The 17,720-nt window shown below is 45.6% G+C and overlaps 1 long non-coding RNA gene across 3 annotated transcripts in view; it reads left to right on the top strand.

The window, feature by feature from the left end:
* Positions 1-17,720, top strand: part of LOC130834738 (uncharacterized) — an 88,947-nt gene that overhangs the window by 24,301 nt on the left and 46,926 nt on the right. For 2 of the 3 annotated variants that reach the window (XR_009048748.1, XR_009048747.1), the window contains exon 2: positions 14,114-14,195. This is a non-coding gene — a long non-coding RNA (uncharacterized LOC130834738). Of the gene's footprint in view, positions 1-10,713; positions 10,769-14,113; positions 14,196-17,720 lie in introns of those variants that run through there. The other variant, XR_009048749.1, reaches the window with a different exon arrangement.

Below are 17,720 nucleotides of genomic sequence, written 5' to 3' on the forward strand. Positions count from 1 at the left end.
TAAGGTGACCATACCATTTTATATTCCCACCAGCAGAGTATGAAAGTTCCAATTGCTCCACATCCTCACTAACACTTGGAGTGGTCAGTCTTTTTAATTTGAGCCATTCTAATGGTTGTAAAGTGGTATTTCATTGTGGTTTTGAATTGCATTTCGCTAATAACCAATGATGTGAAGCATCTTTTCATGCACTTATTTGCCATGTTCTTTGGTGAAATGTCAGTTCAAATCTTATACAGTTTTCTTCAGGCCATTTGTCTTACTATTGAGTTATACATTTAAAAATATATATTCTACATAAAAACCCTTGGTTGTTATGTTTTGCAAATATTTTCTCCCAGTCTGTGACATGCCTTTTCATTTTTATAACAGTAACTGTTGAAGGTCAAATGTTTTAATTTTGCCAGAAAGCAGTTAAATTTTGTTTCTTTTATAATTTATGCCTTTTTGTCCTATTTAATAGTTTGTTTTTTGTTTTTTGTTTTGGCTAAATATAAGATCACTAAGGTTTTCTCTCATGGTTTCTTCTAGAAGTTTTATAGTTTAAGCTTTTACATCTAGATCTAGGATCCATTTTGAGTTAATTTCTATATCTGATGTGATATGGTAATAATCTGGTTCATTTTTTACTTTCAAATATTCAATTGTTCCAGAACCATTTGTTGAAAAGATTATCCTATCTCCATTGAAATCCCTTGGCACCTTTGTTGAAACTTAATTAACCATGGATATGTGGGTCTATTTCTGGACTTTGCATTCTGTTTCACTTTATACAGATACCACACTGCCTTCTTTAGAGTTGCTGTATAAGAAATCTTGTAATCAAGTAGTCTAAGCCCTCCAACTTTGTTCTTCTTTTTCGAAATTACTTTGGGTATTCAAGGTCCTTTGCATTTTAAAATAAATTTTAAAATCAAGTTGTTAATTTCTACAAAAAACCAGAACCTACTGGAATTTTGATTGAGTGATTGAATCTATAGATTGATTTGGTAAGAATTGCTATCTTAGTATTGATTTTGCCAGTTCATAAACATGGTATATTTCTCCATCTATTTAGGTTTTCTATCACTTCTGTTAGCAATGTTTTGAAGTTTTTGATGTACAAGTCTTGTGTGTCTTTTATTCAAAGCTTTTGATAAGTATTTTATATTTTTGACCCTATCATTAATAGTGTTTTTAAAAACATCAATTCCCAATTGTTTTTTTCTGATACATAGAAATACAATGACTTGTTATATGTTAACTTGGTATCCTGCAATCTTTCTAAGTTCACTTATTCCAGAATATTTTTTCTTATAAATTCCTTAGGATTTTCTACAGACTATAATTTTGCTCACAAATAAAGACAGTTGTATTTCTCCCTTTAGAAATTGTATGCCTCTTTATTTGTTTTTCTCACCTATTGCACTGGATAGAACCTCCAGTATAATGTCATGTACAAGTGGTAAAAACAGACATCTTTGTCTCTTTCCTGATCTTTGTGGGGAATGTGTTCACCATTAAGTGTGGTGACATTAGCTGTATGTTTTTATGGTTCACCTTTATCGTGTTGAGGTAGTTCCCATCTATTCCTAGTTTGCCTGGAGTTTCTATCATGAATGGTTGTTGGATTCTATCAAATGCTGTTGTTGTAACTGCTTCCTCCTCTTCCTACTCCCCCTTCTCTTTCTTCTCCTCTTCCTTTTCCTCCTCTTCTTTTTCCTCTTCCTCTTCTTCCCATCTTTTGAGATGAGAATATGCTTTTTTCTTCTTCTTTTTCTTCCACAAGTATGGTAGATTACAGTAATGTTAAATATAAAACTGACCTTGCATTCCTGGGATAAACTTCACTTGGTCATAATCCTTTTACGTATTGCAGTTATGATTTACTAAACTTCATATTTTTGCATCTGTGTTCATGAAAGATAGTGATCTGTAGTTTTGTTTTGTGTTTTCTTGTAATATATTTGTCTGGTTTTTCTATCAGGTTATTGCTGGCCTCATAGAATTTATTGGCAAGTGATTGCTCCTTTTCTTTGATTTTCCAGACGAGTTTATGTAAAATTGATATTATCTTTACTAAATGTTTCATAGAATTCACCAATGAAGCCATCTGGGCCTGGGGTTTTTCTTTGTGGGAAGGATTTTAACTACAAAAATAAGTCCCTTACTAGATACAGGGCTGTTTAGGATATGTATTTATTCTTGAGTGAGCTTTGGTCATTTGTGTCTTGTGAGGAATTTATCCATTTCATTTAAATTGCTGAATTTATTGGTATATATTTATACCTAATATTCCCTATTAACCTTTAATTCTGTCTGTAGGATCTGTGGTCATGACCTTTTATTCCTGATGTTGGTAATTTATGTCATCGTTTTTTTTTTCCTGACTAGTCTGGCTAGTGGTTTGTCAATTTTAATAATTTTCTTAAAAAATCAGTTTTGTTTTGCTGTGTTACTTTTCTGTTTCAATTTCATTGACATTTAATTTTTTTTCTTTATTTTTTTATGCTTATTTTAGATTTAAGTTGCTGTTCTTAGTTAGAATAACTTTGAATAGAATAATAAGTTAGAAACCTAGGTCCATGATTTTAAACTCTTCTTCTTTTCTACTATAAGTGTGTATCAACATTACTAAAATTTCCCTCTAAGCACTGTTTTAGCTGCATCCCACAAATTTTGATGTTATGTATTTTCATTTTCATTCAGTTCGAAATATTTTGTAATTTCCCTTGTAATTTCCTCTTTGAGTGTGTTGTTTACTTTCCTATATTTGACGGCTTTCCAGATCTATTACTGATTTCTAACTTAATTCCATTGTAGTTTAAGAACATAATATATATTATTTAAATCCTTTTAAATGTATTGATTTTTATGTTCATCCTGAATCTAGTGTACTTGATCATTTCACTTATTAATTCTGATTGCTTGCCTTGTCCCTAAGGTTGTGAACAAGGCATTGGACATCCTTATCTTGTTCCCAACCACAGGAGGAAAGAATGCAGTATTTCATCACTAACTATGATGTTAGCTGGGTGGGGATAGCTTATACATACTCATTATATAGTTAAAGAAGTCTCCTTCTATTCTTAATGCTGAGAAGTTTTTATATAAATAGGTATTGATTTTATCAAATATTTTAAATAAATCTTTAGAGGTATGATTTTTCTCAACATGGTGAAATGTATTGATTGATATTTGAATATTAAACCATATTGAAGTTTAGTTTTCAAATAAACTTCACTCAGTCATGATAGATTATCCTTTTTAAAAAATATATCACTGTCTTCAATTTGCTAATATTTTATATAGCATTTTTGCATCTCTATTCATGAATGGTATTGGCCAATAATGTTATTTTCTTATAATATCCTTATTTGGTTTTGGTACCAGGGTTGTTTGGTCTCAAAATGTTGAGACATATTCCCTCTTTACTTTTGGGGCAAGATGATGTAAAATTGGTATTTTTTTTAATGTGTAAAAAGAGTTGTTTGTCTTTTTTAAAACAATATAGGACTATTCAGATTTACTGTTCTTGTTTTCATTTTGGCAAGTTATATATTTCAAAGAATGACAACATAAAAATTCCCCTTTTAGCAGCATAAACGTCACTCCGTGTAAAGTTTCCTGAAGCACAGAGTGTTGGTTTTAGTTTATCAACACACCCACTGGCCAATGGCAACACCAGGAAAGTCATCCCCACACTTTAGGAGAAAAATTTATGGTAATATGTAACAACACTACACATTGTTAAGTGCATGTGTACAGATTGTTGTTGGCTTTTAGTGAGGTGGAAACATATTTTGGAATGCCTGAGGTGCTCTTTGGCTAAGCCTATTTGCTGTCATAAGATGGGTTGGAAAATATAGGTTGTTAGGAGTCTCCCAGCATCCAGGGAAAACTATTATATGTATTTGCATTACCAGGTTCACAGTAGCCAGGAGCTGAGCTCCTTTTGAGAGGTGAAGATACCTCCCTGGAAAGCACTTCCTTCAATCAGCAGCTCCCTGGAAGCTGGGACCAGGAAAAATAGTGCATGAGTCAGACACCAGAAGAATTCTCCAGAATCTGGGTGTAGGCTAGAGGTAACAGTAAGGTCAGGGTGAGGGCCAAGTGGGGCCATGAGCCCCTGAGCTAAAGTCACCTCCTAACTGAGGGGACTGGCTCTTGACTAGCAGCCTGCCTGTCCTTCCATCTCAAGAGCAGAGACTGTCCCAGGTTCCAGGTTCACCAAGTGAGCCATCTCTGGCTGGAGTGAGTCAGATGTTAGGACATTAATTTATTTATCCACTTGCTCTTGGGTCACCAATGAGGTAACAGGGCTCTGGTAACTTCTAGCCTGATGAACATAAGCCTCCCCCACTCCCCTCCACCCTTTCTCCATCTCATATCCTTTTCTTCCTCAATTCCTTTCTCTCCCGTCTCATCATTCCTGCTTCCTCTCTTCTCCCCCTTTTGTCTCCCCTCTCTCCACCTTATCCTCCCTCATGTCTACCTTCTCCCCGCACCCCCACTTAAGACACATTTCTCCCACTCCTCCTTCCTGCCGCCTTTTTTGTCAGACAGTAAGAACCTTGGAGGTGGTTGCCAGGATACTAGACTAAAACAGCGACAGAAATGCAAACCAGGAGTTGTTTGAGCAGACATAGGAATGAAACAAAAATTCAGATCAATAGATGTCAAGCCGCAGATCTTTTGAGTACAGCCAGCGTTTCTGATCCAGGAAGGAAGGATCAACAGCAATCTAGCCCTTTAAGGGGACAATGTTAATGAACGTGGTTCTCCTCTTGGGACAGAGAAGGGGCTTGTAGCTGTACTTCTGGTGTTGTGCACCAAGAAATCAGAAAGAAGAAAGAAAGTGGGAGAGTCATTACCCATAATTAAGGAGGAGAGAAAGGCAAATGTCCTTCCAGAGCCACAGGTTCCACTTCAAAATGTAAGCCCCAAGCATGTGATAAGGATATCAGAGACCTATTAATTGGAACCTTTGGAGCATTTGGTACTCATGTTCCCGTGTCATTTGTACCCTAAGGCAAACAATAGACCAGAAGTCGTTGTAAAACAAAACTCATTGCCTTTGGGTGGGAGGAATTGGGAGATCGGGATTGACACGTATACACTATTCATACTGTGTATAAAATAAGTAACTAATGAGAACATACTGTGTAGCACAGGGAACTCTACTTAATGCACTGTGGTGACCTGCATGGGAAGGAAATCCATAAAAGAGGGGATATGTGTATATGTATAGTTGATTCATTTTGCTGTACAGTAGAAACTAACACAACATTGTAAAGCAACTATATTCCAATAAAAATTAATTAAAATCAAAAAGATTATGTGATAAAACGAACAGGCAACTCATTGCCTTCACCAAGGGGCTATGCAAAGACACAGGCCTGCAATTATGGATATGGCCACTAGGGGAGGTAGTGATTACTGAAGATTTTGGGCAATGGACCAAGATACTCTCTCTCTCACACACACACACACACACACACACACACACACGCACACATGCACACACACACACGAGTCTAGCTATTTATCAAAACAATAGAAATATTATTCAACTGTATCAGATTTAGACTAAGGTAGGGAAAATTACAAATATTTAGATCCAAGTTACATGTTTTCCTGTATTAAACAGTTTCTAACATTGAGGTTGGTCCTTGGTGTGACATCAGGAAGACACAGTGGCTTTCTGGCCCTCCTGGTCCCCAGCTCAACATCTTGCTTTTCTGTGTGGGGACTTCAAATTGATTATTTTTAAAGCTTTTAACTATTCATTTGCTCTTTCCGATAGGACAAGGTAATTGCCCTTTTCAAACTGTTTCTGCCGGAGAACTTCCTATGCTAACTGTCTCTCTTGTTTCACCTCCCCCCACCCCATTCAAATGCAAGAACTTTTCTTTCCACTGGAGGGCAAAGCTGAATTCTTGTATGCCATAATCCAAGAAAGGGTTCTTAAAACCTGGGATTATGTACCTGAATCCTCACACCAGATTCTTCTTGATTCTTTTCCTTTCTAGTCAGGAGGGAGATCCCAGGTTTCTCAATCCTTACCTCTTCCTTCCTCCCACTTTCCAAGTTCAGGCTCACCATGATGGAATACAAAAATAAATTACTTCTTAAAACTCTGTTAGGCCCCTGTCCCTGAGACCTAACATTTTGCATTTTTCTTCCTCTGAATATTGAAAACCCCATTTTCAAAACATTTGAATAAATGAGTTTTTAACCAAAATTTGAACAATGATTCTTCTTAGATGATCACAGGTTCTTGGGAACAGAATTACTCAGAAGCCGATGGGCAGTGCAAAGAGGTTCCTCTTCTGAAGCAGCTCATTTATTTGCTTGGGACAGTGAATGCTCTAATCACAACGTATTTGGTTTCTTTTGTAATACTGGAATTCCTTAAGTGTCCTTGGCCACTTTCCAGCCCGCAAATATTAGTCATGCCTCTTGGTGCTCAAACAAATCCCCATCGACTCTCCCAAACACATCCTTTCCTATTTGCATGGAAATTAGATTTTTAAAACTTGAAAATGAAAACAGGTTTCACAGCCCGTGTCCACAAAATGCCTCTCCATCGGTCAGTGGACTGTAAACTTTGCTTCCAAGCAGTGGTTTTCAGTTCCATCAGTTTATGAGGCTTGAGGAACTGAGCCTGTATTCCCCTGTCGGTGGGGAACTTTTCCCTCGGTGGCAGCTTCACTGGCTTTGGCTTCACTGGCTTTGGATTTGCTTAGATCTGAGTTGAAGCACCTGTGTGTCTTTTACCTTGGTGCTTTTATTATACAATAAAAAATTAAATCAACTTTGATCTCAAGTCTGTAAGATAGCACATTGATTTTTTAAAGTCAGAAGGTAAAAAACCCTCACCATCTTTGGCAATAAATAGAAAAACTCATTGTCTCCAGTGTGGGCACTAGGAACGATCATATCTCATAAGTCCACCCTGTCTTATTAACTACTGAGCATTTTGTTGAGCACTTAATATGTACCAGATCCTGGGGGTGTGGAGAGAAATATGATGGTGCTCATGCTGGTGGGGAGAGAGATGTGAAGAGATTTTTTTTTTTTTTTTTCTTTTTTGGCACGCGGGCTTAGTTACTCCGCGGCATGTGGGATCTTCCTGGAGCTGGGATCGAACCCATGACCTCTGCATTGGCAGGCGGATTCTTAACCACTGCGCCACCTAGGAAGCCCTGAAGAGATTTAAATAGAGAGCACGGCCTGATGTAATGAAAGCAGAGGGTAAATGAGGTCTGTGGGAAAGTGGATAACTTTCCAGAGAAGTGAGGTAAGGCTTCTCAGAAGAGCTAGCATTTGAGAAGTGCCTCGAATAAGGAGCAGTGTCCTTGCTATAAGTGGAGATATGGCAATTGGAAAGGGAATTTGGGTCAGATGTGCGAAGGTCTCCAAATACCTGGCCAGTAAGTCTGGCCTCCATCCTCCTCATGTGCATTTGGAAACATTTATTGGTTCATTGGTTTACTCTGCTATCTGAGCGGTTGGTCTCTGGGAGCCAGTGGTGCCCGTGGTGTGCTGGGATCTTCCTTCAGGTCCACCGGCCACCTTTCTCAGTGCCGCCCTGGCCCCTGGGAGGCTGACCCATGCAGACTGCGTCAGCAGGCACTCGTGCCCTCTGTGTGCTGGTTAGAGGTGGCAAATTATAGGCACTAGCTAAGACCAGAGGGCAAAGGGAGGGAGAGGTTGGGGTATTACCCCAGTTCCCTGCTTGTGGGGTTACAGTGCCTGAGTCTTCCAGGCCACAGCTGCTGTCAGTCTACCCACTCCACATAGCTCTCTTAGGGTCAAGGCAACTGCTCCTTCTCCTTGGCCCTCAGGCCTTGCTGGCAATGGCTCCCTGCTGATACTTGTCCTGGGTGCTGTACCATCTCTTGCTCTCCTTAAACTCAGCCCACATCTTTCTAAGTAGTCCCTTCATTAAGCTGCCCTCTGTTACCCAGCTTGGCATGTGTGCCGTCTGTCTCCTCCCAGGACCATGACTCATAAAAATGGCAAATGAGGTCCCAGCTCCCATGCAGCTTATCATCTAATCCTCTTGAACTTGTTTAAGCAGGAGAATGATTTAATTGCATATTTATGTTTTGGAAAAATCACCTGGATGGCAGTAAGGAGAGATTTCAATGGAGGGGAGGACCGTGAGGGAAGGGGTGTTGCTGTTGTCCTGGCAACAGATGCAGGTGGTCCACTTCAGGGAGGGGCAGAGAGGGAGAGGAAGGGGATGAAAGAGAAGGAACAGTCCAGGGTGGCACTCACATCCTGGTTGGGGCAACTGGGCAGATATTTGGCCCTGACCTGGGGAACCCCGGAGAAGGAGTTGGATTGTCAGGGAGAGGAAATGAGAACTTTGGTGTTGACATGTTAAGTATCTGTTGCTAGTGACACAGCAGGTGGATGTGTGCATCCGGCTCTTGGAATTGTGGGTTTGAGTTTGTGGATGAGGTCAGGGTGGGAAATATGAATCGGAGTGTCCTTGGAGCCTAGGTTGAGGGGGTAGGTAAGAGCCAAGAGAGAACATGTTGGGTGATCAGTGCCGTGGGCCTGCAAAGGGCCCATGGGGCTGGGATATGTACAGAGCAGCTCCGCACTGATGCAGGTGCCTGAAACTCCCCACACTGGGTGGGGGGGTCCCCTCATCCCAACCCAGGGTGCAGGTGGGGCCTTACACCACCCCCAGGTCTAGGGATTGTCATTGAATCTGTCTTTGGTATTTCAGGTTTGCCAAGCATCCCAGGCTGTTCGTTCTGCTGAATGTGGAGCTAGGTGAGGAAGAGGCAGGATATTTAATTTGATTAAATTAAACGCTCCACCCATGAGTGTTTTCTTTGGTCTTGTCCTCTCATTTTGGTGCCAGGGTGCCTGCTGTCTTCTTTGGAAAGTCTTGTGGCTTGCTTGGAGTTAGGGTGGCCCAGCTACTTTGGTACGAGGGAAACTGCTGGCTAGCCTCACCAACGGATGCAGGTGTGCAGGTGACCCGGCAAAAGTCACACCTGTGGCTGGAGTGCTCAGGCTGCTGTGAGTCTCAGGAAGCTGTGCACGGCCGAGCTCGCGAGAGAGTCTGAAACCCCATGTTGGGAGGTGGGCAGTTACAGGGCTGGAAGGTGTTGTAGGTTGAGCTGTGTCGCCTCAAAATTCATATGTTGAGGTTCCAACCCCCAGTACCTCATAATATAACTCTGTTTGGGGAGGTGGTCTTTAAAGAGCTGATTAAGTTAAAATGAGGCCAGTAGGGTGGGGCCTTAATCCAATATGACTGGGGTCCTTAAGGGAAAGAGACCGCAGGGGACCTGCACGGGGGAAGGGTCGACCATGTAAAGAGGCAGCAGGAGAGTGGCCAAGGGAAGGAGGCTCAGAGGAAACCAACCCTGCCGACACCTTGATCTTGGACTTCCAGCCTCCAGAACTGTGGGAAAATAAATTCCTGTTATTTCAAGCACCCAGTCTGTGGCACCTTGTTATGGCAGCCTGAGCTGACTGACACAGAGGGAAGGTGACAGTGTGAACTAGTGAGTTACTATGCCTTCAAATCACGCTGCTGTACCCACCACACCCATTCACCGCCTGCATCTGCTTTTCACCCCCAAAGAACAGAAGCTCTTTGAGGGATGATATAATCTTTATGCCTGCATGCCCTGACATTTTCAAATAAATAAATCATTCGAGAAAAGCAAGCCGTAAACAAACTGGTTGGTAAGGAAGAAGGGCCAGCAGATAGTGACCATGTGCAGCCCAGCTTCCCTGTGCTTTGTATATTATCCCATTTAACCCCCTATCCCTTTGCAGTGCACCTTATGAACCCCTGGGGTGCAGACAGGGTAGGTAGCTTGCCCCAGGTCACAGCCCTAAGTAGCAGAGCTGCTATCAAACCTGCCCCAGCCGGCTCTAGAGGCCCAGTTATTTCCACTATCCTCTGTACTTAGCTCCTGGGGGATTAAAAAGAAGACAGGACCCTGAACCCCCCTCCCCAGATCTTATTATCTGGCTCATAAGACGAGACGTGCACAAGTAGAAAAGTGACGGGCAGTCAAGCTGGTAGACCTACTTGCTGAGTGGATGGAGCTGTTGGACTCTGCTTTCAGAAATTCCCCATGACTGCCCGATGGAGCTGGGCTTTGCAGAGAGACCCAGGGGGAGGGGGCCCTGGAGGCTTTGCTCTCAGGCATCACTGCAAGACATGAAGTTTTCTTGGTTCTCATGACCAAGCTGGTTCTCAAAAACAGCTTGGTTTTGCCTTAGCAACTGGTTAACTGTGACTGTGGCTGTGGCCCTGCATCCTCAGCTAAATATTTCTGGTCCCTCGACCTTGGCCTCTGACTTCCTCATCTGTCCTGGCTGCAACCATGGACTCCTTTCTCTTCTGACTCCGGTGCTGTAATGATGCCACAGCTGGCTCACTGCCTCCTAGATCTGATTCCAGGTGGTGATAAGAGGCAGAAATCATCCTGGGTAGGGAATGATCAGGTGTGAGAGGAAGAAGCACCCACGGGAGACAGAAAGCCAGAGAGGCCTTGAACAGAGCCTTTTCAGACATAAAGTGGGAAGACTTGCCACTTCAGACGCTCTCAGTAATGGCTTTGGCATTCTACTCTGTACAGTCCTCTCCTCTTTTCTGAAAATTCGTGCACGTGCTCGTCCTGACTCACTGACAGCACCTGTAAGAAGCCATCAGCACACACATCAGCAGTTGAAATGCACACGAAACAAAGAGAGCAGAAGAATTTAAGTTACAGTTGTGCAGCCCGAAGTGGAGCAGGCTCAGGTGAGTGGAGCAAAGAAATACAAGAGACACATGTGGGAAAGAGGGGCAAGGGAGAAGAGACAGGCAGTGTCTGGGTAAAGCAGAACACACACGGAATGCCGGTCCTTGCAAGCCGGAAGTTTCTGGTTCTTCCTACATTGTGCTCAAGGTGGCATGGAGCGGGTGGCCCCTGCTGGCTGGTTAATTGAGTGATGGCTCCAGGAAAACATAAAACGAACAGTTCATGCTTAGAGAAGACTGGAGAAGAGGGCCGTAATATACCTGATAGAGCTTGGCTTTTGTCCGACGTTCAGAGGTTCCAGTCTCGGCTCTGCACCCTCAATTCTTCCCGAGGAAGCTCCTCCGGGCCAGACTCAAGTTTGCGCTCTTTAACACAAATATCTTCTTTGGAGACATCCCTGCAGCAGGGCTGGCCAGCTCGGTTTTAGGAGGCTATTGGAGAGCTTACTCCATCTGATGCATTTTCCACATGGGGAAATTGCTGCTCTGTTCGGGTCAAGGGCTGTCAATGGTCTCTACCACCTCCCACCTTTGCTCAGCTGCAGTCCTGGTGCTCTTGAACTTGGAGACTCAGCGCCCACTGCCTTCCTTAGTCAGTCCTGGCCCACAAGGTTATATATGGGGAAGGAGGCATTAGAAGTCCCTTCCCCACTGGAGTGATGGAGATGAATTTCATTTAAGGCTGAGGTCCAAGGGCAGCACCCCCAATATCAGGTGAAGGACTCTGGTCTCGCACACCCACCCCTTCTCCATGGCTTCATCTATAAATACAAAGGCAGCAAGTTGATTTAACTTCATTTGGCAACTCTCTTTGAGAAGGATCGGGAGACTTCCAGCGACAACTCAGTGATAGATTAGTTATGTCTGCCGGAGACACAGGCGGCAGAGTGGTGGCAGGCAGGCTATGGATTTGGCATCCCAATCAAGCCACATCCGTCACCGACTAGACTTCAAGCATCACTGCAGCCTGGTTCCCCAGCCCCACCCACAGAGGTGGCCCCCTGTGACATAGATGCCTGCTACACCTGACCCCAAGTGTGGTATGCCCAGTGTCCCCTGCTGACCATCCACCTGGACGCTCCCTTAAGGCTAGGTTAGTTTATCCAGTCTTCACTTCTACCTGAGCCAGCCTCCCGCTTGAGAGGAGTAAACAAGCAAATGCCTGTAGAGTATCTGGCAGTGTCTGTGCATCGTAGGTACTCCATAAGGTACTAGTACATCTGTCACAGGTATCTGTCTTCCTTAATAATTGATCATCTACTACATATCAGGTGTTTTCTGTAACTTGTGCCACTTAAAGCTCCTGACTGCCAGGAAGGTAGAGGTACTACTCTCATAGTTCCCATTTTACAGGTTAGGAAACTGAGGCTCAAGAGGTGACATCACCTGGTCAAGGTCCGATAACTTGTAATCGAAGAACCTTTGGATGTTTGATCCAAAGCTCTGTCTCTTTTCAGTGTCTGCCATGCGGCTGTCTCCAGGTTGAACCCACATCGCCAGTCAGTATTCTTTCCCTCTCAGCCCCCTATGCACAGGCTAAGGAGCATCAGTACTGACCCTGCTGGGTGTCAGCCTGCACTTCTCTGCGGAGCATTGAGATACCTTCTGGGTGTCCTTGTGCCCTTCTGGTAGGACAGAGTCATGGCCTCGTGCCCAGCAACGCTTTCCACTCCCCCAAACTCTGCACACCTCTCTGGCCACGTATCTGGGACCCCAAGAATTGTCTGAAAGAGGCTGATGTCCCCAGCAGCCCCCAGCTGCCTTTGCATTTCTGGCAGGGAAATTATACTTAATTACCTTTCAGCGCGTGTAATCGAGCATTCATTCTGGCTGATGTATTCCGCAGAAACTTTTAACGTAGGGGAGGAAAGCCCTCAGAGGTGTGATTTCAAGGGCTTTCTGCCCTGGGGCTGGTCTGGCTCCACGGGGGGCACTGTTCCCCCTCAGAGGGAACGTGGGCGCTGGCTCGGCTATCCTGCTGTGCCGTGTGGTGAGCTGCTGTGTGCTCTGCGCTTGCTGAGGCCATCTGGATGTGAACTTGGAAAGGGCAGAAGGAGAATGGGCGCGCGTGTGCCCTGCCGGTGGTGCGCCTCGGGGCAGTGGCTGGGGTACCTCAGGCATCCTCCATGCCTTCGTCCTCCTTCTTGGAAGATGCTGTCACTTCCCTCCCTCCCACGTCATGCGGTTTACCTGGCCCTTTGCTGCCTGCACATGGCCGTGGATTCACCCCAATTTCTAAGCCAGTCCTAGCCAAGGCAGGAACTATGCCAGCCACCCTGGCACCGCATCCAGTTCCTCACCATAATTCTGAGCCCCAGGATAATACCCAGGGAGCAGATGCTGTTGATTCCCTACTGGTACCCCGTCTGTTTGCCGACACTGCCTACTGTGGGGAACTGGTGGATTAAAACCCCTGTTGGGATAGCTCTGAGGCGTGTTCTACACTGTCTCCCAGAGGTCCCCAGCACAACTGGGCTCTAGTTGCCCACAAGGGTCATCTGCTTAATAACAGCCTTCCCCTCCCTGTCTCCTGCCCCACCTCCCTTATGGAAATTTCCTAGAATCACATTCCAAACACACTTGCCTCAAGTCTGTTTCTGCGAAAACCAAACTAAGACACCCTCCATACCATTCCTAGAGTTTCCTGGCTGCCCCCCAGCTGAGGGACCAGCTCCCCAGAAGACATATGCTGGTTCAGCCCAGTGGGCTTGGCCTCTTCTCCCTACCCTTCCTTTCTCACTTGTCACGCCCCCGCCACCTTCAGGCCTGGGATCTGGCTCCCAGCCAGCATCTTGCCCATCAGGGCCTTAGACATTGGCCATCATCTGGGTTCCCTCCATTCTGCCCCATTGGTCCCAATAGCAGCCTTTTCTGGTGTCAGCTAAGACCCTTGAATCTGCTCAGGCCATGTGGCTGGTGCAGCCAGTTTCAGAGTCAAGTCCTCACTCTTCCCCTCAGACAGGAGGAGATGCAATGCCCCGAGCAGAGGAAGAACTTCCTGGTGGAAGGACAAATTTAGGAGGCAGATGGACCTGAGCTCAGGTCTCAGCACTGCCATTTACAAACTTCACTGCTTGAACAAGCTCATCTCTCTGAGATGCAGCTTTTTTTATGCGTAAGCGACAGGTGGCAGAGAAGGCTAACTGTCCTCTGCGGTTTGTACTCCCCCTTCCATAGAGCTGGAGTGGCCACCCAGCCTGGGACAGCATTTCTCAGTGCTCCTTGAACTTAGGTCATGGGTTCTCACCAACAGGATGTGAATGGAAGGGCTGTATGTCACCTCCAGGCCAGTGTAATTAAGAAGCAGCTGTATCTTCTCCATCATCTCTTTCAACTTCCTCCTAGATGCAGAGTTCTAAGCCTGGGTCCCTGAATCACCATGTGGAGAAAAGCTGCCTGCCAACCGGAAACACCAGCATTGGAACATGTGAGTAAAAAATATTTAAGCTACTGAATTGTGGGGGTTTATTTGTTACAGCTGCTGGCATTATGCTAACCAATACATAATTGTATCTCTAGGTTGTAAAGACCTAAGGAGATAAAACAGAGAACCTCTACTGTAATGAGCGCTTACTGTGTCCTGGGTACTGTGCTTTACATGCATGGTCTTACTGAATCCTCAAAGCAGCCACGTTAGCCACATTTGTAGCCAGAGAAACCCTAGCACAGAGAGGTAAGGTGACATGGCCAAGGTCACACAGCTAGGAAATGCTAGCTCTGATTCTAAAACTATTTCTTAACCATTAGGCTAAGCTGCCTTAAGTGCCTACCACAGAGGAATGCTTCCTAGATGGGCACCATCTTTGTTAATCAGGCTGAACAAAGTTTGGCCAGGGCCTTCTGCCACCTAGGTGGAGCTTTTGTCTACATGGAACAAAGTGCCGCCCCTCCAGACAGATGACGTGGACAAGGGCGCCCCCTCTGGTGGGGAGCACAGGCTGGGCTTTCAGCCTCACCAGAGCCCTCCTGGGCCTGGTGTTTGCTCAGGACACGGCCTCACCCCTGAACACTGACACCGCAGAGTCACTGTTCCCCAGAGACACCCTGAGTCATTCTTCAACTGGACCCCTGTCTGGTGGGGAGCCTGAGAGCAAACCCACTGTCCCAATTTTCCGGAGGTGAAGACATTCCCTCGGAGCCCGTCCCTGTAGCCAGCAGCCCCTGGGGGCCCGGCGAGCAGCTCCCCTGTTCCCCTGCTCCCCTTGAGAGGCCTCCCCGGGCCCCCTGGGACGGCTTCTCAGCCGTTGGCCTCAGCCCAGTCTCCAGCAGGGCTATTTCTGGCCAGGCGGGTAATAGATTTCTGTCTCCTTTTTGAGAGCCTTTTGTGTGCCCTCAAACCCGGAGCCAAATGCTCCCCCTCCAAAAAAAATAAAAGGCCGTGTTTCCAGCCCCCATGTGAGGAGACTTCTTGCAGAGCTGGAAGACCCTAGGGGAGAGCTGGCCTGAGGTTTTATTTATGTTAATTGCCCACCCCTCTTCCCGGGCCCTCACCTCACAAAGCTCCCTTGTGGGGCACCAGTGAAGCATCTAATGTGTGGTATATATCGAGGCAAGGGCACTGCCCTGCGTTTCCTGGCTCGTGATTTATGAGGTGGGGCTGGGCTTGCCGCCCCGACCCTGCCTCATCCAGGAGATACAGCCTAGAATTCTCTCTGCTGGGGATCCGGGATCTGGCGCCCCACCGTGCTGCTCCAGGAACTTCCTGAACCTCCACCGACCACTTTTTCTATGGTACGATGGGGAAACTGAGGCACGATTAAGTAGCTAGCCATGGGTGCCAATTAGAGGAGCTTGGGTCAACAGAAATTGTCTTAACTGGGACCCCATGTTTCTCACACCTCTACTTGTGGCAGTTCTCTGAAAGCTGCTTAAAAATACTGATTCAGTCATGTTTGGGGCCCGTGGTCCTAGAGGGTCAACGTGATTAGGTACCAGTGAGTTGCTCAGGGATCCTGTTGAAACACACAGAAGTCCCAGCCCCACCGGAACCTGGATGCCATCTTCAAACTTCAGGGTTGAGGCATGGATGTTTTGCTTTCACTGAGGTCTAGGAAATGCCCAAATATGAAAGCCAAAAGGGACCATGAAATTCGCATAGTCCAGATTTCCCATTTTCTAGATGACAAAGTTGAGGCTTAGAGGGAGATGGGGTCTTGGCCAAGGTAACACACCAGGGTGGTTGGGTCTCTTTTAGAGAACATCAGAGGAGAGAGGGGTGTGGGGATCCTCGGTACCTGGAGGGGGCCAAAGGGAGCAGAGGTACCGTTTCACCAGCTCGGAGACCCCAGACCTCTGGGAGGCTGGAGCTGGCACTTATCCCAGGCATCCTGGCCCTTTACTGTGCAGTTTCAGAAAACCCTTCCCCACTTTCCCCAGGGGAGGCAGAGCCCTGCTCTCTAGTTTTGTCAGGACTCGACATCCACAGAGTTGTTTTGCAGGTTGTATTAGGCCAATGGGCAGGGGGTCTGGGCTGTTCTAGAGGGAAACCCTTATAGAGCCACCCTTATACTGTGTAGACATGGCCCTGGTCTGCCTTTCCCTGTGACCCACCCCAATAGCCCAGGGACCCTTGGGGCACCCAGCCCCTGGGCCTGCGTGCAGACTGCTTTGATCGTGGGTGCATGTGTATTTGTGTGCATTAAACAGAAATAGCTGGGTGGAAGGGAAACAACTTATAATTAATGAAAGATGGTGTTTGATTTAGAATTTCCTTTTCAAGTTTCAGAACTTTTGCTCCAATGTGAACAGGCAGCTATGACCTGACAGAGTAATGCTGGACTCAGAGCCAGACGTCCTACAACTCACAAGCCAGTCTGGCACGTGGCCATGTGGCCTTGTAAATGCCACCCACCCTCTCTGAGCCTTGGCTTCCTTATCTGTAAAATGTGGGTCATAATCTCTCCTTCGCAGGTTGTTGGGAGCATGACGTGAGATGCCGTGGGTGAAAGTTCCCAGCGCACTGTGGGTGCCGGGTATTTGCAGAGCAAGCCCTCTCACCTGTCCACACAGAGATTCTGCAGACCTAGCACAATCTTTTTTGGAGAGGCGTATTTTAGCAGACACGGTTGTTCTTTCAGTGTTGCCTAAAGGGATGGGAGTGTAGTCAGGTAAATATTTTTCAGGAAACATATGTCTCTCAATACTTTTTCTGCCCTCAGACATATATGAAAATGGGGGGGATGAACACAGAAATACCTTCTTGAAGGTTTTCCCTTTAATTTTTACTAAAGTCTTGTAGACATACAGAAAAATGCACAACTCGAACGTGATCAGCTCCATGAATTTGACTAGCTGATGACATCCATGAAACTAGCACCAGGTCAAGAAGCTTCTAGAACCAGAACCAGCATCCCAGAAGTCCCCACTGTGTCCTTCCCAGTCCACTCTCCTGAGTCCTGCTTTAGAACTTTGTAACAACAGAATCCTAGAGTTATAGAGTTTGTGTCTGGCTTCTTTCCTTCAGTGTTGTGTTGGTGAGATCCATCCATACACTTCTAACATTTACCTACCATCCTTGCAAACACCTGTATTGTCTGTCTTGCATTTAACCATTCTGGTGGGTGTGTAGAGGTATCTCACTCTGGTGTTAATTTTCCTTTCCCTGATCAGTAACGAGGTCATGCCTCTTTACATATACTTGTTGGGCATTTGGACATTCTCTTTGTACAGTGCCTATTTAAGTCTTTTCCCCAGAGGTCTACTGGCTAGCTGTCATCTTGTTGATTTGTAGGAGCTCTTTGTATATTTTGGATACTCTTTACATTTTTAGGGCTTTAGAAGACTTCCCACTGTTTGCCCAGACATTTTACCCTGAGTACCTCAGGAGCTCTGGTCTCAGTGGAAACCCATTGAGATGTTCTCCTCCTGGCTTTATGCCGCCACGTCCCCCTTCAGAGTGCAGGGTGCTCCTCTGCACATAGAAGCTGGAGAACCTTGTCTCTGGCTCCCTCCC

Source organism: Hippopotamus amphibius, chromosome 13 (genome assembly GCF_030028045.1).
Source record: "Hippopotamus amphibius kiboko isolate mHipAmp2 chromosome 13, mHipAmp2.hap2, whole genome shotgun sequence".
Classification (NCBI taxonomy): Eukaryota; Metazoa; Chordata; class Mammalia; order Artiodactyla; family Hippopotamidae; genus Hippopotamus; species Hippopotamus amphibius.